The sequence below is a fragment of the Narcine bancroftii genome, chromosome 11 (assembly GCF_036971445.1).
Source record: "Narcine bancroftii isolate sNarBan1 chromosome 11, sNarBan1.hap1, whole genome shotgun sequence".
In the NCBI taxonomy this organism is placed as follows: domain Eukaryota; kingdom Metazoa; phylum Chordata; class Chondrichthyes; order Torpediniformes; family Narcinidae; genus Narcine; species Narcine bancroftii.
In genome coordinates this window covers 51,709,111-51,733,523 of record NC_091479.1, presented here as the reverse complement: position 1 = coordinate 51,733,523, position 24,413 = coordinate 51,709,111, and the positions used below count along the sequence as shown (strand labels likewise).

The following is a 24,413-nucleotide window of genomic DNA, read 5'->3' as shown; positions in this document are numbered from 1 at the left end:
GGTAGAAAGAGGCAGATACTGTGAAACTGGGTAAACAGTGGGGAGAGGATTTAGCGGTGATATACAGTAGACTGAGGTAGATATTGTGACACCTTGTTCGGGAGAAGGTTTATCAGTAATGTAAGATAAACAGTGGCAGATACTGTGACAACAGGTTCATAGTGGGAAGGGTTTAACAGTGATACACAGGAGACTGAGGCAGATACTGAGACACTGGGTTCACAGTAGGGAGAAGGTTTAACAGTGATGTACAGTAAATGTTGGCAGATACCATGAAAATGAGTTCACAGAAGTGAGAAGGTTTAATAGTGATGTATGATTAACTGTGGCTGATACTGTGACACCAGGTTCAGAGTTGGGAGAAGGTTTAATGGTGATGTATGGCAGACTGAGGCAGAAACAGTTACATTGGGATCTCAGTGGGGTGAAGGTTTATCAGTGATGAATGATAAACTGTGGCAGAAACTCTGAAAACAAGTTTCCGGTGGAGATAAGGTTTAACGGTGATGTGAGATAAAGTGTGGCATATCCTGAGACACCAGGTTAACAGAGGTGAGAATGTTTAATGGTGATGTATGATTGACTTAGGCAGGTACTCAGACTCCGGGCTTACAGTAGTGAGAAGGTTTAACGGTGATGTACGGCAGACTGAGGAAGATACTGATACACCGGGTTCACAAGGCTGCACCATTTCATCGGATGCAAGGATCGACAACGAGATAGACAACAGACTCGCCAAGGCAAATAGTGCCTTTGGAAGACTACACAAAAGAATCTGGAAAAACAACCAACTGAAAAACCTCACAAAGATTAGTGTATACAGAGTCGTGGTCATACCCACACTCCTGTTTGGCTCTGAATCATGGGTCTTCTACCGGCGTCACCTACAACTCCTAGAACGCTTCCACCAGCGTTGTCTCCGCTCCATCCTCAACATTCATTGGAGCAAATTCATCTCCAACATCGAAGTACTCGAGATGGCAGAGGCCGACATCATCGAATCCACGCTGCTGAAGATCAAAGTGCGCTGGGTAGGTCACGTCTCCAGAATGGAGGACCATCGCCTTTCCAAGATCGTGTTATATGGCGAGCTCTCCACTGGCCACCAAGACAGAGGTGCAGCAAAGAAGAGGTACAAGGACTGCCCAAAGAAATCTGTTGGTGCCTGCCACATTGACCACCGCCAGTGAGCTGATATCGCCTCAAACCGTGCATCTTGGTGCCTCACAGTTCGGCGGGCAGCAACCTCCTTTGAAGAAGACTGCAGAGCCCACCTCACTGACAAAAGACAAAGGAGGAAAAACCCAACACCCAACCCCAACCAAGCTATTTTACCTTGCAACCGCTGCAACCATGTCTGCCTGTCCCGCATCGGACTTGTCAGCCACAAATGAGCCTGCAGCTGATGTGGACATTACCCCTTCATAAATCTTCATCCGCGAAGCCAAGCCGAAGAAGAAGACAATAAACTACAACAGATGCTGTGGCATCAGGTCAACAGTGGTGAAAAGGTTTAACAGTGATATACGATATAATGTGGCAAATATAATGTGGATTCACAGTTGAGAGATAAATCAACGATGATATACGGTAGACTGAGGCAGATACTGTGACGCAGTGTTCACAGTGGAGAGGTGGTTCATCAGTGATGTACGATATACTGTGGCAGATACTGTAACACTGGGTTCACAGCCATGAGAAAGGTTAACAGTGATGTAAAATAAACGACAGCAGATGCTGTGGCATCAGGTCAACAATGGGGAAAAGGTTTAATGGTGATGTACGATATAATGTGGCAAATACAGTGTCACTGGATTAACAGTTGAGAGATAGATCAACGGTGATGTACGGTAGACTGAGCCAGATACTGTGACACCAGTTACACAGTGGGGAGAAAGTTTAACAGTGATATACAGTAGACAGAGGCAGGTAATGTGACACCGTGTTCACAGTAGTGAGAAGGTTTAAGAGTGATGTACAATAAACTGTGGCAGATACTGTGACAACAGATTCACAGTGGGGAAGAAGTTTAACGATGATTCACGTCACACTGTTGCAGATTCAGTTATACTGTGTTCACAGTGTGGAGAACGTTTAATGGTGATGTACGGTAGACTGGGACAGAAACTGTGACACTGGGTTCAGAGCAGTGAGAAGATTTAACAGTGATGTATATACAGGATCACAGTGAGGTGTAGGTATAATGGGGATAGAAACATAGAAACATAGAAGATAGGAGCAGGAGTAGGTCATTCGACCCTTCGAGCCCGCTCCGCCATTCAACGAGATCATGGCTGATCTTAAAGTTCAGTACCCCGTCCCCGCCTTCTCTCCGTAACCTTTAATACCCTTATACTGAAGAAATAGATCTAATTCCCTCTTAGATAGATTTAATGAACCTGCCTCTACTGCCCTCTGTGGCAATGAATTCCACAGATTCACCACCCTCTGGGTAAAGAAATTCCTCCTCATCTCGGTCCTAAATGGTTTGCCTATTATCCTCAAACCATGGCCCCGGGTTCTGGATTTTCCCACCATTGGAAACATCCCATCTGCATCCATTCTGTCCAGTCCTGCCAGAATTTTATATGTCTCTATGAGATCCCCTCTCAATCTTCTAAACTCCAGCGAGTACAATCCCAATTTGCGCAATCTTTCCTCATAAGTCATTCCTGCCATTCCAGGATTCAGCCTGGTGAATCGCCTCTGCACTCCCTCCATTGCAAGAACATCCTTCCTTAGATAAGGTGACCAAAACTGCACACAATACTCCAGGTGGGATCTCACCAAGGCCCTGTACAGCTGCAGTAAGGTATCCTTGTTCCTATGCTCAAACCCTCTTGATATGAAGGCCAACATACCTTTTGCCTTTTTAACCACCTTCTGTACCTGCATGCTCGCCTTCAGAGACTGGTGTACAAGTACCCCGAGGTCTCTCTGCACTTCCCCATCACTTAATCTATTGCCATTCAAACAGTAATCTGCCCTCCGGTTTGCATTACCAAAGTGGATAACCTCACATTTATCCACATTGTGGTGCATTTGCCATGTATCTGACCAGTCCCTCAATTTATCCAAATCACACTGGAGCTTCCTGACCCCCTCATCCATGCACACAACCCCTCCTAGCTTCGTGTCAAATTTGGAGATATTACATCCAATCCCTTCATCCAGATCATTAATGTGAAGTGTGAACAGCTGGGGTCCCAGTACAGATCCCTGTGGCACCCCACTGGTCACCGACTGCCACTCAGTAAATGAGCCATTTATCCCAACTCTCTGTCTTCTACCTGTCAGCCAGTTCTCAATCCACATCAATACTTTGCCCCCAAACCCATGAGCCTTGATTTTGGAAGCCAGTGGTTTATGCAGGACCTTATCGAAGGCCTTTTGGAAGTCCAGGTACACCACATCCACTGGCTCTCCCCCATCTATTTTACCTGTCACCATCTCAAAGAATTCCAATAGATTGGTCAAGCATGATTTACCTTTTGTAAATCCATGTTGACTCCGTCCGATCCCTTCTCTGCTAGTCATATGCTCCGCTATTACATCCTTAATAATGGATTCCATCATTTTGCCCACTACTGATGTAAGCCTCACCGGCCTATAATCCCCGCTTTTTCTCTAATCCCTTTTTAATAGTGGGGTAACATTAGCTACCCTCCAATCCATGGGTACTGATCCTGAGTCTATCAAGTTCTGGAAAATAATTCTTAAAGCATCTGCTATCTGAATGTCCACTTCCTTAAGTACCCTAGGATGTAGATTATCAGGCCCTTGGGATTTATCTGCCTTCAATCCCTTCAATTTCCCCAAGACCATGTCCTTAGAGATACTGATTTCTTTCAGTTCCTCCCTTGCATTAGTCTCTATGTTTCCCAACATCCTTGGGAGGTTATTTGTATCCTCTCTTGTGAAAACAGAACTAAAGTAAGAATTTAATTGGTCTGCCATTTCCTTATTCCCCATTATATATTCCCCTGATTCCGACTGCAAGGGACCTACTCTGGATTTCACCAATCTTTGGGAAATATATGGGAGACTGAGGCAGACACTGTTACATTGGGTTCACATTGGGGAGAAAGTCTATGGGTGATGTAAGGTATATTGAGGCGGATATTGTGACTCCAGGTTCACAGTGGGGAGAAGGTTTAATGATGTACAGTGGGCTGAGACATATACTGTGACACTGGGTTTACAGCAGTGAGAGCTTTAACATTGTTGTATGATAAACTGTGTCAGATAATGTGACACCAGGTTCACAGCAGGGAGAACGTTTAACGGTGATGTACGGTGCACTGAGACAGATATTATGACAGAGGGGTCACACTGGGGAGGTTTATCGGTGATGTATAATAACCACTGGCATACACTGTTAGACCGAATTCACAGTGGGGAGAAGTTTTAAGTGTGATGTACAGGAGACTGAGGTAGATACTGTGACACCAGGTACAAAGTGGAGAGAATGTTTAACATTGATATAGGATAAATTGTGGCAGATCGGGTGACACCAGTTTCTCAGTTGAGAGAAGGATTAATGGTGATGTACGGTAGACTGATGCAGACACTGTGACACCGTGTTCACATTGGGGAGAAGGTTTAATGGTGATGTACAGCAGAGTGAGAGAGAAACTGTGAAACCGGGTTCAGAGCAGTACGAAAGTTAAGCAGTGATGGACATAAAACTTTGGCATACACTGTTACACAAGGATCTCTGTGGGGACAAAGTTTAATGTTGTACACGGAAGACTGAGGCAGATACAGTTACATGGGGCTCACAGTGGGGAGAGGGTTTAACAGTGATGTATAATAAACTCTGGTATATACTATGACACCAGGATCACAGTGGGGAGTAGGTTTATTGTTGATACACGGGAGACTGAAACAGATACTGTTACATCGGGTTCACAGTGGGAAGATTTAATGTTGTGTGCTTAGACATACACTGTGACACCGGGTTCAAAAAAAAGAAATGGATTAAAAGTGATGTACAATAAACTTTGTCAGATACAATGACTGCAGGTTCACAGTGGGAAGAAGGTTTATCAGTGATGTATAATAAACTCTGGTATATACTGATGTACCGGTTTCACAGTGGGGAGGAGTTTTAACGGTGAAGTCCGGTGGACTGAGACAGAAACTGTGACACTGGGTTCAGTGCAATGAAAAGGTTTAACAGTGATGTACAATAAACTGTGGCAGATACTGTGAAACCAATTTAACACTGGGGAGAAGGTTTATCAGTGATACAAAATACTCTCTGGCATATACACTTATACCGGGCTCACAGTGGGTAGAAGCTTTAATGGTGATGTACGGTGGACTGTGACGGATACTGTGAAACCAGGTACACATTAGTGAGATGGTTTAACAGTGAGGTTCAATGAACTGTGGCAGGTACTGTGACACCGGGTTCACAGGGGGGAGAAGATTTAACTTAATGTACGATAAACTGTGGCAGGTACTGTGACACCGGGTTCACAGTGCGAAGGAGATTTAAAGGTGACACACGATACATTGTTGCAGATACAGATACAGAGATTTAACAGTGAGGATAAATTTTAATGGTGATTTTTGGGAGACTGAGGCAGATATTATTTAACCGGGTTCACAGTAGGGAGAAGGTTTAATGGTGATGTACGGTTGAATGAGGCAGATACTGTGAAATTGGGTAAACAGTGGGGAGAGGATTTAGCAGTGATATACAGTAGACTGAGGTAGATATTGTGACACCGTGTTCGGGAGAAGGTTTATCAGTGATGTAAGATAAACAGGGGTAGATACTGTGACAACAGGTTCACAGTGGGAAGGAGGTTTAACGGTGATACATGGAAGACTGAGACAGATACTGAGACACTGGGTTCACAGTAGGGAGAAGGTTTAACATTAATGTACGGTAGACTTAGGCAGATTCTGTGACAGTGAGTTCAAATTAGGGAGAAGGTTTAACGGTGATTTTCGGTAGATTGAGACTGATACTATGACACAGGATTTACACTAGTGAGAAGGTTTAACAGTAATGTACGGTAAATGTTGGCAGATACCATGAAAATGAGTTCACAGAAGTAAGAAGGTTTAATAGTGATGTACGATTAACTGTGGCTGATACTGTGACACCAGGTTCAGAGTTCGGAGAAGGTTTAATGTGATGTACGGCAGAATGAGGCAGATACAGTTACACCGGGCTCTCAGTGGGGAGAAGGTTTAATGGTGATGTACGATATAATGTGGCAAATACTGTGACACTGGACTCACAGTTGAGAAATAGATCAACGTTGAGGTCCAGCAGACTGAGGCAGATACTGTGACACAGGATTCACACAAGTAGGAAGAAGGTTTAACAGTGATGTACAATATAGCAGAATCTGTGGCACTTGGTTAACAGTGGAGAGAAGTTTTAATGGTGATGTACTGTTGACTGATGCAGATTCAGTGATACTGGGTTCGTAGTGGGCAGAAGTTTTAACAGTGATGTTTGGTGGAGTAAGACAGATTCTGTGACATCAGGTTCACAGTTTGAGAATGTTTTACAGTGTATGATAAATAGTATAAGATACTGTAAAACCAGGATCAAAATGGGGAGGAGGTTTAATTGAGATATATGGGAGATATACAGTAGACTAATGCAGATACTGTGACACCATGTTTACAGTGAGGAGAAGGTTTTACGGTGATGTATGAAATTGAGGTAGATACCGTGACTCCAGGTGCACAGTTTGATTCGTTTTAAAAGTGATGTACGGGAGACTGAGGCTGATACTATGACACTTTGTTCACAGTTGGGAGAAAGTTTAACAGTGATGTCCAAAAAACTCTGGCATATACTGTGACACCAGGATCACAGTGGGGAGTAGGTTTAATGGTGATATACAGGAGACTGAGGAAGATACTGTTACATCGGGTTCACAGTGTGGAGAAGGTCTATGGGTGATGTAAGGTATATTGAGGCAGATATTGTTACTCCAGGTTAACAGTGGGGAGAAGGTTTAACATTGTACAGTGAGCTGTGACCTACTGTGAGACAGGATTTACATTCATGAGAAGGTTTGACAGTGATGTTCTATAAACTGTGTCAGATACTGTGACACCAGATTAACAGTGGGAGGAGGTTTAACGGTGATGTAAAATAAACTGTGCAGATATAGTAAAACAGTGGGGAGAAGGATTACTGGTTATGTATGGGAAACTGAGGCAGATACCGTGACACTGGGTTCACAGTGGGAAGAATGTTTAATGTGATGTACGGATGACTTTGGCAAATATGGTAACACCAAGTTCACAGTAGTGAGAAGGTTTAACAGTGATGTACAATAAACTATGTCAGATATTGTGACACCAGGTTCACAATGGCAATAATGTTTAAAGGTGATGTAAATTAACTGTGGCAGATAAAGTGACACCAGATTCACAGTGGAGAGAGGTTTAATGCTGATGTATGGAAGAATGAGGCAGATACTGTGGCACCGGGTTCACAATGGGGTGAAGGTTTATCAGTAATGTACAATAAACTGTGTCAGATACTGTGACATCAGGTTCACAGTGGGAAGAATCTTTATCAGTGATGAATAATAAACTCTGGTGCATACTGATATACAGAGTTCACAGTGGGGAGTTTGTTTACATGATGTACAATAAACTGTGGCAGATACTGTGACACCGACTTCACAGTAGTGAGAACGTTTAACAGTGGTATACAATAAATTGTGGCAGATAAATTGACACCATGTTCACAGTGAGGAGAATGTTTAACTGAGATGTACGGTGAACTGAGACAGATACTGTGACACCGGGTTCAGAGCAGTGAAAAGATTTAACAGCGATGTATAAAAAATTCTGGCATATACTGTGTGACTAGGTTCATGGTGGAGAGAAGCTTTAATGGTGATGTATGGTGCAGTGAAACAGATATTATGACACCGTGTTCACAGATGGATATCCAACTGCACGAAAACCAACAAGGTTGGGTCAGATACAGCAATGAGCTCTCCGAACCCTTCTCCATTAACAATGGCGTGAAGCAAGGCTGTGTTCTCGCAACAACCCTCTTTTCAATCTTCTTCAGCATGATGCTGAACCAAGCCATGAAAGACCTCAACAATGAAGATGTTGTTTACATCCGGTACCGCACGGATGGCAGTCTCTTCAATTTGAGGCACCTGCAAGCTCACACCAAGACACAAGAGCAACTTGTCCGTGAACTACTGTTTGCATACGATGCCGCTTTAGTTGCCCATTCAGAGCCAGCTTTCCAGCGCATGACGTCCTGTTTTGCAGAAACTGCCAAAATGTTTGGCCTGGAAGTCAGCCTGAAGAAAACTGAGGTCCTCCCTCAGCCAGCTCCCCACCATGACTACAAGCACCCCCACATCTCCATCGGGCACACAAAATTCAAAACAGTCAACCAGTTTACCTATCTCGGCTGCACCATTTCATCGGATGCAAGGATTGACAACGAGAAGAACAACAGACTCGCCAAGGCAAATAGTGCCTTTGGAAGACTACACAAAAGAGTCTGGAAAAACAACCAACTGAAAAACCTCACAAAGATTAGCGTATACAGAGCCGTTGTCATACCCACACTCCTGTTCAGCTCCGAATCATGGGTCCTCTACTGGTATCACCTACGGCTCCTAGAATGCTTCCACCAATGTTGTCTCCGTTCCATATTCAACATTCATTGGAGCGACTTCATCCCTAACATTGAAGTACTCGAGATGGCAGAGGCCGACAGCATCGAATCCATGCTGCTGAAGATCCAACTGCGCTGGGTAGGTCACGTCTCCAGAATGGAGGACCATCGCCTTCCCAAGATCGTGTTATGGCGAGCTCTCCACTGGCCATCATGACCGAGGAGCACCAAAGAAGAGGTACAAGGACTGCCTAAAGAAATCTCTTGGTGCCTGCCACATTGACCACCGCCAGTGGGCTGATATCGCCTCATACTGTGCATCTTGGTGCCTCACAGTTTGGCGGGCAGCAACCTCCTTTGAAGAAGACCGCAGAGCCCACCTCACTGACAAAATACAAAGGAGGAAAAACCCAACACCCAACCGCAACCAACAAATTTTCCCTTGCAACCGCTGCAACCGTGTCTGCCTGTCCCGCATCGGACTTGTCAGCCACAAACGAGCCTGCGGCTAACGTGGACATTATCCCTCCATAAATCTTTGTCCGCGAAGCCAAGCCAAAGAAGAAGAAGAAGAAGAAGAAAGATAATAAACTCTGGCATGTACAGTTATACTGAATTCACAGTGGGGAGAAGGTTTCAGTGTGATGTACGGGAGACTGAGGCAGATACTGTGAGACCTGGTACAAAGTGGGGAGAATGTTTAACATTTATGTAAGAAAATTTGTGGCAGATAGGGTGACACCAGTTTCTCAGTTGAGAGAAGGTTTAATGGTGATGTTCGGTAGACTGAGACATATACTGTGACACCGCGTTCACAGTGGGAGGTTTGTCACTGATGTACAATAAGTTGTGGTAGATACTTTGACACAAGGTTCACAGTGGGTTGAAGCTTTAACTGTAATATACGGATGTCTGAGAAGGATACTGTGACACCGGTTTACATGTGTGAGAAGGTTTGACAGTGAGGTTCAATGAACTGTGGCAGATACTGTGACACCAGGTTCACAGTGCGGTGGGGGTTTAATGGTGTCACGCAATACGTTGTTGCAGGTACAGTGACACAGAGTTCACAGTGGAGAGAAATTTTAATGGTGAATTTCGGGAGATTGAGGCAGATATTATTTCACCGGGTTCACAGTGGGCAGAAGGTTTAACAGTGATGAACTGTGTCAGATACTGTTACACCAGGTTCACAGTGGGGAGAAGGTTTAACAGTGATGAACTGTGTCAGATACTGTTACACCAGGTTCACAGTGGGCAGAAGGTTTAACAGTGATGAACTGTGTCAGATACTGTGACACCAGGTTCACAGAGGGGAGAAGGTTTAACAGTGATGAACTGTGTCAGATACTGTGACACCAGGTTCACAGTGGGCAGAAGGTTTAACAGTGATGAACTGTGTCAGATACTGTGACACCTGGTTCACAGTGGGGAGAAGGTTTAACAGTGATGAACTGTGTCAGATACTGTGACACCAGGTTCACAGAGGGGAGAAGGTTTAACAGTGATGAACTGTGTCAGATACTGTGACACCAGGTTCACAGTGGGCAGAAGGTTTAACAGTGATGAACTGTGTCAGATACTGTGACACCAGGTTCACAGTGAGGAGAAGGTTTAACAGTGATGAACTATGTCAGATACTGTTACACCAGGTTCACAGTGGGCAGAAGGTTTAACAGTGATGAACTGTGTCAGATACTGTGACACCTGGTTCACAGTGGGGAGAAGGTTTAACAGTGATGAACTGTATCAGATACTGTGACACCAGGTTCACAATGAGGAGAAGAATTAACAGTGATGTACAGTTGACTGAGGCAGATAATGTCACAGTGGGGAGAATGTTTAACAGTAATGTATGTTAGACTTTGGCAGATAATGTGACACCGAGTTCACACTAGTGAGAAGGTTTAACAGTGATTTACGATAAGCTGTGACAGATACTGTGACACCATGTTCACCACCATAGGAAGAAGGTTTAACGATGATGTGAAATGAACTGTGGTAGATAAAGTGACACCAGGTTCACAGTGGGGAGAGGTTTAAAAGTGATGTATGGAAGAATGAGGCAGATACTGTGACCCCAATTTCACAGTGGGGATGAGGTTTAACAGTGATGAACGATAAACTGTGTCAGATATTGTGACATTTGAACAGTAATATACAATAAACTGTTTGATACTGTGACACCAGGTCTAGTGGTTTAAAGGGGGAGAAGGTTTAACAATGATGTATGGTAGACTGAGGCAGATACTAAGATTATGGCTTCACAACAGTGAGAAGGTTTAACAGTAATGTACAATAAACTGTGGAAGATACTGTGACACTGGGTACACAGCACTGAGAAGGTTTAACAGTAATGTACAATCCTTGGGTCGTAGGTTTTATATCGGAGTATACTTCTCCTATCCAGGTTGCTTAACCGGGCTGGAGAGGCCTGCCTCCCCTCTTCGGCTGAACCATACCTGGAGATCCATGGCCGCTGTCCTCAGTCATGGGGTGGAGCGCCCTGGGCTCGGCCTGATTGCTCTATGCTTCCAATCTATATTGGTTCTGCTTTGTGTTCCAAGCATTAATTAAATGGCCCGGACCGGGGACTCCGCCTGCTTCTCTCTGCCGAGGCCGGGGCCACCGCCTCCACCTTCCCTCTGCCTGGACCGGGGCCGCCACCTTCCCTCTGCCCGGACCAGGGCCACCGTCTTTCCCTGTTCCTGGACCAGGGCCGCCGCCTTTCACTGCACCCGGACCAGGGCCTCCGCCTGTTTCCTCTCTGCCGAGGCCGGGGCCGTTACCTCCTCCTCCCCTCTTCCCGGACCGGGGCCGCCGCCTTCCCTCATCCCGGACTGGGGCCGCCGCCGTTTCTCTGCCCTGACCGAGGATGCCGCCTCTTTACTTCTGCCTGAACCGGGGCCTCTGCCAGCTTTCCCTCTGCCGAGGCCAGGGCCGCCACTTCCTCCTCCCCTCTTCCCTGACTGGGGTCACCGACTTCCCTGTGCCCGGACTGGGGCCGCCGCCTCCTACTCTTTGCCCGGACCGGGGCCGTCGCCTCCTTCCCGGTACAGGGAAGGTTTTAAGGCCAAACAAACTGCTTTACCTGCACGGACGGCCGCACGGGCGCCGCCATCGAACCATGGGTGTAAAGGGTGGGGCCAGTACTGCGCACACTGTACTCTACCTAAAAGCTCCTTTGCGCAAGCCCAAGGACATATCCACGTCCTCCCCTTCCATGTCCTACCCTTCAAAAGATGCACACAAGCTCAAGCTAGCATGCTGGAACATCAGAACCATGCTAAACAAGGATGACAGCTACCGACCTGAACGTCGGTCTGCCCTCATTGCTCAAGAACTCCTCAGACTTGGCATTGACATAGCCCCTCTCAGCGAAGTCCACCTTGCAGATGCAGGCAGCCTCCAAGAACGTGGCGCGGGCTACAAGCCTATGGCTGAATAACGCCTATCCGGTGTAGGCTTCATGGTCAAGAACTCCATTGTCTCCAAACTCGAAAACCTCCTGACAGGCCAATCTGACTGGATCAGGTCCATGCGACTCCCCCTTCAAAACAAGCGACACATCACCCTCATCGGGGTCTATACCCCAACACTCCAGGCGGAGCCAGCAGAAAAGGACAAGTTCTACACTGATCTGCGCAACCTCATCCAACACACCCCAACAGCTGACAACGCTCGAGTCGGCAAAGACTCAGAAACCAGGCCAGGAATCCTGGGCAAGCATGGTGTCGGCAAGTGCAATGACAACGAGCGCCTCCTGTTGCAGCTCTGCGCAGAACAGTGGCTTGTCATTACGAACACCCTTTTCCAGCAGAGGGAAAGCCTGAAGTCTACCTGGATGCATCCCCGATCCAAACACTGGCACCTCCTGGACTACGTCCTGGTGCGAGAAAGAGACAAACAAGATGTGCTCCACATCAGGGTCATGCCCAGCACGGAATGCCACACTGACCACCGGCTTGTCCGCTGCAAGCTCAACCTTCGCTTCAAGCCAAAGTTCAGGAAGAGTAGAGCCCCCAGAAAGAGGTTCAGTGTTGGAAACCTGCAGTCAGACGAGGTGAGAGGAAACTTCCAGGCAAACCCCCAAGCAAAGCTCGAGGGTCCAAACTGCCTCACGGACACGTCCCCTGAAACCCTCTGGGATCAGCTGAAAACGGCCATACTGCAATCCACTGAAGAGGTACTGGGCTTCTCCTCCAGGAAAAACAAGGACTGGTTTGACGAAAACAACCAGGAAATCCTGGAGCTGCTGGCAAAGAAGCGAGCTGCCCACCAGGCTCACCTTGCAAAGCCGTCCTGGCCAGAGAAAAAACGAGCCTTCTGTCTCACATGCAGCCATCTTCAGCGCAAACTCCGGGAGATCCAAAATGAGTGGTGGACTAGCCTCGCCAAACAAACCCAGCTTAGCGCTGACATTGGCAACGTCAGGGGTTTTTATGAGGCTCGAAAGGCTGTATACGGCCCCTCACCCCAAGTCCAAAGCCCACTGTGCAATTCAGACGGCAAAGTCCTCCTCAGGAAAAAGATCTCCATCCTCAACCGAAGGTTAGAACATTTCCAATCTCTTTTCAGTGCCAACCGCTCAGTCCAAGAATCTGCCCTGCTCCAGCTCCCTCAACAGCCCTTAAGGCTAGAGCTGGATGAGGTCCCTACCCGGGAAGAGACATGTAAGGCAATTGAACAACCGAAAAGTGGCAAAGGAGCAGGTATGGACGGAATCCCCCCAGAGGTCTGGAAGGCTGGCGGCAAAACCCTGCATGCCAAACTGCATGAGTTTTTCAAGCTCTGCTAGGATCAAGGAAAGCTTCCCCAGGACCTTCGTGATGCCATCATCATCACCCTGTACAAAAACAGAGGTGAGAAATCAGACTGCTCAAACTACAGGGGAATCACTCTGCTCTCCATTGCAGGCAAAATCTTCGCTAGGATACTCCTTAATAGAATAATACCTAGTGTCGCCGAGAATATTCTCCCAGAATCACAGTGCGGCTTTCGCGCAAACAGAGGAACCACTGACATGGTCTTTGCCCTCAGACAGCTCCAAGAAAAGTGCAGAGAGAACAAAACAAAGGACTCTACATCACCTTCGTTGACCTCACCAAAGCCTTCCTTACCGTGAGTAGAAAAGGGCTTTGGCAAATACTAGAGCGCCTCGGATGGTTATCCAACTGCACGAAAACCAACAAGGTCGGGTCAGATACAGCAATGAGCTCTCCGAACCCTTCTCCGTTGACATCGGCATGAAGCAAGGCTGCGTCCTCGCACCAACCCTCGTTACTATCTTCTTCAACCTGATGCTGAAACAAGCCATGAAAGACCTCAACAACGAAGACGCTGATTACATCCGGTACCGCACGGATGGCAGTCTCTTCAATCTGAGGCGCCTGCAAGCTCACACCAAGACACAAGAGCAACTTGTCCGTGAACTACTCTTTGCAGACGATGCTGCTTTAGTTGCACATTCAGAGCCAGCTCTCCAGCGCATGACGTCCTGTTTTGCGGAAACTGCCAAAATGTTTGGCCTGGAAGTCAGCCTGAAGAAAACTGAGGTCCTCCATCACCCAGCTCCCCACCATGACTACCAGCCCCCCCCACCCCCCACATCTCCATTGGGTACACAGAACTCAAAACGGACAACCAGTTTACCTATCTCGGCTGCAGCATTTCATCTGATGCAAGGATTGACAACGAGATAGACAACAGATTCGCCAAGGCAAATAGCGCGTTTGGAAGACTACACAAAAGAGTCTGGAAAAACAACCAACTGAAAAACCTCACAAAGATTAGCGTATACAGAGCCATTGTCATACCCACACTCCTGTTCGGCTCCAAATCATGGGTCCTCTACCGGCATCACGTATGGCTCCTAGAACGCTTCAATAATCATTGTCTCCACTCCATCCTCAACATTCATTGGAGAGACTTCATCACCTACATCGAAGTACTCGAGCTGGCAGAGTCCAAAAGCATCGAATCCACACTGCTGAAGATCCAACTGCGCTGGGTAGGTCACGTCTCCAGAATGGAGGACCATCGCCTTCCGAAGATCGTGTTATATGGTGAGCACTCCACTGGCCACCGAGACAGAGGTGCACCAAAGAAGAGGTACAAGGACTGCCTAAAGAAATCTTTTGGTGCCTGCCACATTGACCACTGCCAGTGGGCTGATATCGCCTCAAACCGTGCATCTTGGCGCTTCACAGTTCGGCGGGCAGCAAGCTCCGTTGAAGAAGACCACAGAGCCTACCTCACTGACAAAAGACAAAGGAGGAAAAACCCAACACCCAACCCCAACCAACCAATTTTTTCTTGCAACCGCTGCAATCGTGTCTGCCTATCCTGCTTCGGACTTGTCAGTCATAAACGAGCCTGCAGCTGATGTGGACATACCCCTCCATAAATCTTCATCTGCGAAGCCAAGCCAAAGAATGTACAATAAACTGTGGCAGGTACTGTAACACCAGGATGACAGTGGGGAGAATATTTAACAGTGATGTACGAAGACTGAGGCAGATACTGTGACACTGGATTCACAAAGGGGAGAAAGTTTATCAGTGGTGTACGCTAAACTGTGGAAGATACTGTGACACCGAGTTCACATTAGTGAGAAGGTTTAACAGTGATGTACAATAAACTGTGGCAGGTACTGTTACACCAGGTTCACAGTGCGTAGAAAGTTTAATGGTGATGTACAGTAGACTGAGGCAGATACTGTGACCCTGGGTTTACAGTACAGGGAATGTTTAAAAGTGATGTACAATAAAATGTGGCAGATATTGTGAAACCAGGTTCACAGGGGGAAGAATGTTTAAAAGTGATCCACATTACACTATTGCAGATACATTGACAGTGGGTTCACAGTAGGGAGGAGATTTAAGGGTGATGTATGGGAGACTGAGGTAGATACTGTGACACTAGGTTTACAGTGGGGAGAATGTTAAACGGTGCTGGACGGTAGACTGAAGCAAATACTATTACATCAAGTTCACAGTGGGGAGAAGGTTTAACGCTGATGTACTATAGACTGAGGCAGAAACTATGAGACAGGATTCACATTCGTGAGGTTTAACAGTGATGTACGATTAACTGTGTCAGATACTTTGACATCAGGTTCATATTGGGGAGAAGGTTTAATGGTGATGTACGGTAGAGGGAGGCAGATACTGTGACACAAGGCTCATTGTATTGTTCATTTTTCTTAATTACAACATCTAATTTATATCTCCATTTTTTTTGTGGCAACTTCCAAACATTCCATAAACTTCAATTCTAATCAGATTTTGTTCATTTAAATAGGTCACCACAAAAATCCCAAATCATTTGGTCTCTTAAGTACGCTGCACAAAATTAAATTCTTTACCTGGGTTTGGTTCAATGGCAATTCAGTCTCTTTCATTATTTTTTCAGCCCCTCGTTTTGTGCTTTCTGCTTTGCCCAGCTGATTTACCAAATGAGCATCCAACTCTGTCTTCTCATCTTGACCCAACATCTCCTCTGTAAACTTAAGCAAACCAAGAAGACTAAAGTTAAAATTTTCACATCTGCATTTTCAAAAGCAAAAATCACGCTGTGACTTGCAGTTTCACATCATAATCCCACTTGCTAAACTTGCAAGCAACTACACCACATCTTACAGCTGGAAAATTGCAAGAAAACTGCTTGGTTAAAGCAAAGATTCCACCCAGTCACCCCATTAAAGGCCTCCAGGTTAACAACAGATAGCAACCTGAAAGTTAAATACAAAGATCTGTATCAGGAATATTAACAGGGTTTTAAAAAAAATCATCTACATTATTGAAAGAAAACTCCTCAGGGAACACCAGACTCTTGTTGAACAATTCCTGTTGTATTCCTCAAAATGGTTTGAATCTTGATTTCAAGCAGAGTCAGTTGGTGAGATTGTTGGTCCAGAAAAAACCCTGCCCACACATTCCCTTAAATACCTGCAAAGTCCTGGCTCAGTTCTGCTCCATGCTAAAGCTATCAGAGCTTTTCTGAAGAGATAACGGACTTCAGATCCTGGTACATTGAGTCAAAAACACCCTAATGTTTCCCTGAACAACACACCTCTCTCTGAAAAACAACAAGAACCTTCCTGAGCAGTGCTCATTTACCTTTCAAGCACCAAATCCTGGTGAACTTTATACATATATTTTTATTTATATCTATATATATATAGGTCTTTATTCTTTGGAGCGTAGAAGGTTGAGAGGGGATTTGATAGAAGTATTTAAGATTATGAAAGGGATAGACAGAATGGATGTGGATAGACTATTTCCGTTAAGAGGAGGAAAGATTAAAACAAGAGGACATGAGTTAAGAATTAAGGGGCAGAGGTTTAGAGGTAACATGAGGGGGAACTTCTTTACTCAGAGAGTGGTAGCCGTGTAGAATGATCTTCCGGGAGAAATAGTGGTGGCGGAGTCAATTGTATTATTTAAGAAAAGGTTGGACAGGTACATGGATGAGAAGAAGATGGAGGGTTATGGGCATTGTGCAGGGAGGTGGGACTAGAAAGGGGTGTTTGGTTCGGTGCGGACTAGAAGGGCCTAATGGCCTGTTTCCGTGCTGTAATTGTTATGTTATATGTTATGTTATATGTTAAATTCTGTACACAGTATGAATGGCCTGAAACCAGTGAAGTTGGAGGAATGAGAAGTGAGATTGGACTGTGAACCAAAGAACTTTTCTGAACTTACACACACATCACACACACGTGCACTTAAATTAGAAGGTGGGTAAGTTAAGTAAATTAAGTTAAAGTAGTAAAATAGTGATAAGTTAACATGTAAATCCGTGTTCATGTTGAAAGATAATTAAAATCAGCTTTTGTTTAAGTCACCATTTGTCTTGGTGAATATCTATTGCTGCTGTGTTTTGGGATCCTCTGGTCTCGTAACACAGCACCAAGCTTCAGGTAATGATAATAGTCCAAAAAAGGGACCCGGCATCTTTTGAAAATTATTAATTGACTCTTCAATAATTATTGTAAATATTAACAAGACATAATATCATTTCACTGTTGTGTTTGTGTCGTTGGAGAATTCCCTTTCCATTCAATCAGAATTAGAGTTTTGGGTGCCGTATTTGAGAAAAGATGTGCTGGTGTTGGAGAAGGTCAGCGATGATTTACTGGAATGATATCAGGAATGAAAGGGTTAGTGTATGAGGAACAATTGTCGACTCCTCGACTGTACTAGTTGGAGTACAGAAGGAGAAGAGAGACCTCAGCGGCATTTCAAATGCTGGAAGGCTTGGACAGAGTACATATGGCAAAGATGATTCCCATGGTAGGAGATTCTAGAACAAGGGACATAATTTCAGGATAAAAGGGTGTCAATTTAAAACAGATGTGGAAAAATTGATTTTGTCAGTGGTTCATGGATCTGTGGAACTGAGGTCATTGGGTGTATTTCAGGCAGAGAATGACGGGTATTTGATTAGTCAAGGAATCAAGGGTTAAGGGGAGAGAGCTGGGCAGTGGGGATGAGTGGAAGAATGGTTGAACAGACTCAATGGGCCTACCTGCCCCTGTATCTTGTGATCTATATCCTGCGGAAGACCAAGACAACCCTCCTCTTGTATTCCATTATCAGAAAACAGTCTGCATCATGAGCTTATGTCATGTGAACCCATTTCCTATTGAATCCCATGTTACAAGTGACCCAATACAACTTCTGCATTGAGAGGACTACAGCTTCCTCATTTTTAAAATTGTTATTGAGCAGCTCAAATGAGATTTCTTGGTTCTTTTTTTGAAAGGGAAAAATTGCCATCAAATAAAATAGGAGAGAGAAAGCAGATGAATTCTATATGTGGGTGTAATGGAGGATTAAAACCATGTACCCAGATGCTTTTTGCTTATGTGGAACTGACGACACTGGATCCACACGCAGGTCACCTTACTTTCAGAATTAGCAGATGTAATTAAACTCAGCCATGGGGACTTATCTGAAGATACACTTTGAAATGGAATTCCACCGTGAGGCCCAGGGAAAGCAGTTGTCAAATGCAACACTCTGAAATTGACAAATTGGTCACAACCTGTCTTGCTCGAGAAGTTTTAATAAGTCTTTGTATCTACGAGATAAACCAGGAAATCATAACATCCTGGTTCCATAATAATTAATCTTCTAAATTGTAGAATATAATGTTCAGTTTTGATTTTGACTGACAAATATTAGAAGGAGTAGGCGCATGATTAATTGTTTTTGGGGTATATAAGCCTGTGGTCCTGCTGCTGAAGTGTAGACTCTCCGAGGGGTGGGAACACCCCTTGTCAAGAAGGAAGAACAGCCAGAGTCTGAGCAACGTCCCGGTCAGGGGAGGTGGAGAAGCTGCTACCGGCGCCCTGACAACCTACTACAAGTGTGCAGTCGTTGCCTCGTTTTGGCAGTTGGGACCAGTCCAAGCGTTGATAAGTATAGTTGGAAAGGGCTTGCATATTGTAGTGTGAAATCAGCTTTTAAATTAGTAATAAACTTTTGTATAAACTGAACTGCTCTCGGTGTGTGTGTCTATTTTCTTTCGGTAGCTCAAACACTGTGACCAATCTAAAATGAACAAAATGAGAGGTATAAGTTTACCCAAGACAGTGGGATTCAAAATTAAAGGTCGGTGATAAAAATACACCATTGTTGAAACATATAATTAATATATGGAATAAAACATATGATTAATATATGGAATGAAATTGGTGTAAGTGGATGTACATCACCCAGGATGGCTTTGATTCAAAATCCTCGTATCTTTTTCCAAGGATCATCAATTTCTGGACAGCTGGTTTCATAAGGGAATTATAAATGTTGAAGATTGTTGTGAAAGTGGTCAATTAATGTCATTTGAGCAACTGAAAAATAAATATCGTATAACTCATCGCAATCTTTTTTGCTATTTCCAACTAAGAGCATATTTGAAAGCTAAGTTAGGATCAACCATGTGGTACTGAAATAGAAATTCCTTATAAAGAGGAATTGTTAAAAAATTTACTTCGATTATGTCCTCTTTATTACAAGTAGGAACTTTTAAACGAGGAGTTCATAAGTCGAGACAAAGGTGGGAAATGGATCTGAATATTTTAATTGATTGGCAAATTAGGGCAGGTCCATATAAGGATCTCAATGTAAGATAAAAATTAGTTCAGTTTAATTCTTTTTACATCCGTAATGTAGCATATGTCAGAAAGGATTTTAACTGAAAGCTGCACTTGGAGTCAGGTGACTCAGGCAGTTGGATTTAAAAAGCTCAACATGAAGCTGATTTGGGAATAGAGATCACGTGATCCAGAGGAGTTGTATTAATTCACTTCAACTCAGCATTTTGGATCGATTGACCAGAGTTCCACACTGCAGCAGTGAGGAAGGAATTCATAACTAGTTTTTCTTCTGCAGTTACTTCTTACACCAGTGAAATTGAATAGAATAAAATCAGAATTATCAGATCAATGTTTGAGGTGTGGTGAAGATGTAGAAACTTTCTTGCATACAACTTAGCTTTGTCTTAATGCAAGATCTTTTTGGGGAGAATAACAAATTTTTTTGGAACAAGTTATAGGAGCTGTTTTTCCACAAAATCCAACCTTAATTTTATTAGGAAATATTGAAGGAACAAGGCCCAAATTAAAACTATTAAAGTATCAATTGAAATTTGTTTAATTAATGTTAGCGGTGATGAGGAAATGTATTGCACTTATTGGATATCAGATATAATTTTAGGGATGTCAAGATGACATGCAAAAATTCAAAGTTGTCTTCCTTTAGAAAAAAATACTTCAAGCTTGAGAAATGTATACTCTATGCTTTTGCAAATTTGGCACCTGCATATTCAAATATTAGGCTTCAATTTGTAAAAATGCCCTTTCCATCCCTCTAGACATGCTAGATTCTACTCTAAGTTGTAAAATTTTTATTTAAATGTGTTAGATTTCCTCGCCACCAAGAACTCTGGTGAAGCGGAGGACTAACACAGGGGACCAGAAAACAGGAAGACCACACACCATCAACATCTGAGAAGCGGAGGATTCATTCCACAGGTCAGTGACCATGGAAGCAGAACAGTGAGGGGTCCTGCATCTGTAGGACCCACATATCTGACAGGCTGTTGGTAATTTGAGGAGAGAAACCCACGCAGGCTATGGGCTTCTGGAGAAAGCAGTCAAGGAACTCACACTAGGCTGTGGATTGCTAGAGACAGGTTCAAAACTGGCTAAAAGGGTATCAGGTATCAGACTTGGGATACGAGTGGGTGCTAAATGGTTCCTAATTGTGTCAGAGGTTCAAAACTGGATCTTGCATTGTCAATGACTTGCATTCGTCTGTGACCATTGATAGAGAATCCACAGACCCTCAGTGACTTGGCCCAGGGCTTGGGATGGTGGGGTTGGGCAGTGGGGTGGGGTGGGGGGAGAGAGAGAGAGAGCACGACTCTCTTTTGCTTCTTTCTCTCACTGCAAGAGGTATTTCAGGCAATTTCTACCAATGGCGAATGTCTGCCTTAAAGCAGGATAAAAACAATTTTGTGTGATATAACACTTTTAAATTACATGACAGTAAATTGTCTCCTGAAATAGAGAGGTTCAAGTTTCAAACTATTACAAATTCCACTCACCAGAGCTACCTGGATTATACCTCTTCCCACTTTTTCTTTTGCAAGGACACCATTGATTTGATCACAACTCCTCTGCTTCATCTGTCCTGTGACAGATTATATATTTTACATTGTATATAGATATGTTTTTGAAAGAGATGGATTGTTGGAGTCGTGGAGGTCACAAAAAACACAAACACTTCACAAAACAGCTCTTATTTAAATTGCAAGAGCTTTGCTGAGAGTGAGTCATGCAGGCGCCAAGAGCCTTTGCAAAGACAAAACAAGGAGACTGCTTTGCTATAAATTCAAAATTAGGTGTAAATGGATGATTGTTTTTAAAGCAACAGATGAATGGACTCAGAAGTTTGGGTCAGGTGCAGTCATCTGGCTGGTTCCAGTTTGCTGTTCTAAGAAGGTCATGTGGTTTTGCAAGCAGAGAGGAGAGGCCAAATAGGCTTTTTTTCTGAAAGAGAGAGAGAGAGAGATGGCAAGTTGACATCTTGTTGAAACCCCATTTTGAAGACGGGTTGTGAGTTCTCAGTTCAGCCTGTTGAAAAACCTTGTTGCCCATACAAGAGGAGATGACTGGCTAGAAATGGTGTTTCACCTGAAATGAGGGAAAGAAAGGAACTCCATGGTGACCTGCAGAAGAGGTTATCATTTGGAAAACCCTGATGGGGCTAGTTTCTTTGGCAAGACCCCAAAGTGAACGATCAGAGGGAATCAGATTTTGTGTGTCCAATGAGCAAGAAATCCCTCTCTGAAATCAACAAGCGCCTTCCTGGAGGGTAAACATTTACTTTTAAGCACCAGAGCTTGGTAAAAATTCATAAATGTTAAATCTGTGCATAGTATAAGAATTGATAGACACCGGTGAACTGGGGAGTTGTGTCAAAGAACTTTATACATATTAAATACACCTGCGCTTAGAATTGGAAGGGGGCAATGTAAGGCTGTTAAGTTAATAGTGATAAGTTAAAGTTTGAATCTATTTTTTTGTTTAAAGAAATTTAAAAACAACGTTTGTTTAAATAACCATTTGTCTTGATGATTTACTATTGCTGCTAAGGTTTGGGGTCCTCAGGGACTGTAACAGTCCCAGGATGAGGTCTTCTACTCCAGGACACCCAAAATGACTTATTTCTTCAATAAATGCAGATCCCCCATACTGTCTTTGATAAAGCCTACACTCTTATCTCCAATTCTTTTTCTGCCCTTCCCCCACCTCCTCTCTGGCAGAACAAGAACAGAATCCCTCAGGTTTCTCACTTACCACCCATCAGCTGCCACATCTGACACATTATCCTTGAATACTTCCAACTTCAGCACCATCCTCTAACCTGTTACATCTAACCCGCTCCACTCATATCCTCTTTTCACAGGGGCATGTCTTTCTGTGACTCCCTCGACGGCACTTCCCTCTCCACCCATCACCACCTCATGTAGTCCCCATTGGAACTGCAGAAATTGCCAAACTTGTCCCTACATCTCCTGGCACCTCTATCCAAGGCTACAATCAGACCTTCCAGGTGAGGCAGTGTTTCACATGCACCCCATCCAATTTAATCTCCCACATTTGGTAGACTCAGTTGATCTCATTATCAGCAAGACCAATACAGACTGGGTGGCCATTTTGCTAAATACATGTGCTCTGTGGATCTAAACTTGAGCTTCCTGTGACCTACCATATCAATTCTCTAACCCTTCCAGCAACATGTCTATTGGCCCCATCCTTCGCCAGGTTGAGGGCACACAAACTGAAAGAAAACACGTTATATTCCTCCTGGGCAGCCTTAAACTCTATAGCATGAACACGAATGTTTCTAATTAAAGCAGCCACTCACCTCTGTCTGATTTCATTGTTTCATTCTATTGATCTACTGCCCATTTGAATATAATTAGTCCTTTAAGGTCGAAAAGTTGACAGTGCTGTTTTCCCCATATATCTTGCCATTGAACAACTGGCAAAATTAAGTGGCATTTGTTGCGAAATGAATGGTGTTATTGTTCAAAATCTGCCTGTGATCGAAAGTATTCTTGGACTGAATAGACATCTGGGCCAAGTGGCTATTTAAGGTCAATCTGTACATGATTGTACATCCTAAAGTACAATGACTACTTCTATCCACTAAAGATTGTTAAAGAGCAAGAATAGACAATACAATCACATAAAATTTCCATCCATACAGCACACGTATTAATACACAAAACAATCACACCTCCTTATTGGTCAGGAAGTGCCTACACTTCCCAAGGAGACTGAGGAGGTCAAGGCCAACAGCTCTATTCCTGAGATTTTACAGGAGTGCAGTTGAGTCTCCTGTCTGGCTGCATCATTCGATGGTCTAGTAGTTGGTAAGCATCAGACAGGAATGATGCAAAGAGTTGTGAGTATCACTGAGGTCTCCCTTTCTCCTGTAGGTGACATTTACTGGGAGTGTTGTTCAAATAGGGCTCAAGGAATTGTAAAAAGACCATTTCCATCCAATGCACACTACTTCGATAGAGCTACTAAAGCAACACACACACACACACACACCAGGTTAGTCAACACAAGACTGCTTTATTCAGACTTTACAGACTTATTTTATTTACAGCGTGTCCCGGGCTCCATGGGATATCATTATGTGTTTGCTGCCAATCCACGGGACCGCAGGTTTATATTAAACCCTGTGAGTGTCCCGAGCCTTCTGTCAGGAGAGTCCACAGATCAACGTGTTGTTCCTCGGCACACAGCACCACGCGAGTATGGTCAATTAAATGGACACCTGTTTGTCTTATGATTTCACGTGCCCGCCAAAGAACCATGCCCACTCAGCCCATTACACAGCTGCTACCCGACCCCCCCCCGAACCGTCACCAGAAACTAAAGCACCAGCTGCATGCACCTTAGGTGGATGCCCTCGCCATCTGCGCAGGGGGCACTGAATGGATGAAGTGGGATCCACATGGGCAGGCTTGAGTCTGTCCACATGAAACAGCTACAATGTCCCCCAATGTCCAAAGCATACACAACCCCATCCTTCTTCACCACACAACAATGGCCCTCATACGGTCGTAACGGCACTCGTGGAACCTGTCTGCACACAAAAACAAAATCAGTGTCCAGGAGTGATGGGGGCACATTCTTTTTAGAGGTTCCATGCCAGTGGGTATGAAAAGGTGATCGCGACACCACGTTGAAGCT

At 44.4% G+C, this 24,413-nt stretch overlaps 1 long non-coding RNA gene across 1 annotated transcript in view; it reads right to left on the bottom strand.

Annotated features, from left to right (window-relative positions):
* Window positions 1-24,413, bottom strand: part of LOC138745371 (uncharacterized) — an 87,288-nt gene that overhangs the window by 40,986 nt on the left and 21,889 nt on the right. Inside the window, exon 3 of the long non-coding RNA XR_011346223.1 lies at window positions 15,999-16,139. This is a non-coding gene — a long non-coding RNA (uncharacterized lncRNA). The remainder of the gene's footprint in view (window positions 1-15,998; window positions 16,140-24,413) is intronic.